General features: G+C 37.0%; 1 non-coding gene across 1 annotated transcript; it reads right to left on the minus strand.

The window, feature by feature from the left end:
- Window positions 1-747: 747 nt before the first annotated feature.
- Window positions 748-853, minus strand: LOC138812354 (U6 spliceosomal RNA). The gene has a single exon (XR_011367601.1). It is a non-coding gene; the product is annotated as a U6 spliceosomal RNA (small nuclear RNA).
- Window positions 854-1,145: the final 292 nt, after the last annotated feature.

Genomic DNA, 1,145 nt, shown 5'->3' on the forward strand with positions numbered 1-1,145 from the left:
TTTGGCTTACCTCGCTCAACATGATTTCCTGTAGCTTGATTGATTTCCCTACTAATGCCATTATTTTGTCCTTTCTAATGGCTGGAAAATATTCCGTTGTGTATAGTTACCACAGTTTTTTGATCCATTCATCTCTGGTGGGACATATGGGTTGTTTTCATATCCTGGCTATTGTGAACAGTGCTGCAATAAACATGGAAGTGCATTTGTCCTTGAATATTGGTACCTGTTGTTCAGGATAGATGCCTAGAAGTGGTATGAGTGGGCCATAAGGAAGGTCAATATTTATCTTTCTGAGGACTCACCAGACTGCTTTCCAAAGTGGTTGTGTAAGTGTACATTCACACACACACACACACACACACACACACAGAGTGAGTGAGAGAGAGAGAGAGAGAGAGAGAGAGAGAGAGAGAGAGAGAGAGAGAGAGAGAGAGAGAGAGAGAGAGAGAGAGAACATTTTCTTGATCCATTCTTCTACTGAGCAGCATCAGGGTTGGTTGCATATCTTAACTATGGAAAATAATGCTACAATAAACATTGTTGTGGTGGTAGTTTTAGTATGGACTGGTTTGTGATCATTTGGGAGAATGCCCAAAAGTGGGATTGCTGTATAATAGGGAGCTCTATGTGGAGGCTTTTGAGGAACCTCCAAACTGCTTTCCAAAGTGGATGAACAAGTTTACACTCCCACCAAGAATGCAGTAGGCTCCCTTCTGGCCATATCCCTTCCAGCATTTTTGTTGTAAAAATATGGAACGATTCATTAATTTGTGTATCATCCTTGTGCAGGGACCATGCTAATCTTCTCTGTATGTTCCAATTTTAGTGTATGTGCAGCCAAATTGAGCACAAAACATTTTTTATATATAAAGAGTAATTGATTTTCTTAAACTTGACAATTCAACAAAAATAAGTTCAAAAGAATTGTGAAATTTTAGAACCATGTGTTGCTTACATAAGCACACATTTAAGAATAAAGTCAAGATTGACATATCAAAAACAAAATAATTCCAGATATTTGTTGTTCATGAGATTTGTAGGAGGAGGAATTCAATTATTCTACAAAAGGCACTTGTCATAATGATCATTGCAGCAAATGTTAACGTTTGTTAAAAGTTTTAATATTTTAAATATGTTTAATT

This window comes from Dipodomys merriami, unplaced genomic scaffold (genome assembly GCF_024711535.1).
Source record: "Dipodomys merriami isolate MVZ:Mamm:240054 unplaced genomic scaffold, mDipMer1.0.p SCAF_567, whole genome shotgun sequence".
Classification (NCBI taxonomy): domain Eukaryota; kingdom Metazoa; phylum Chordata; class Mammalia; order Rodentia; family Heteromyidae; genus Dipodomys; species Dipodomys merriami.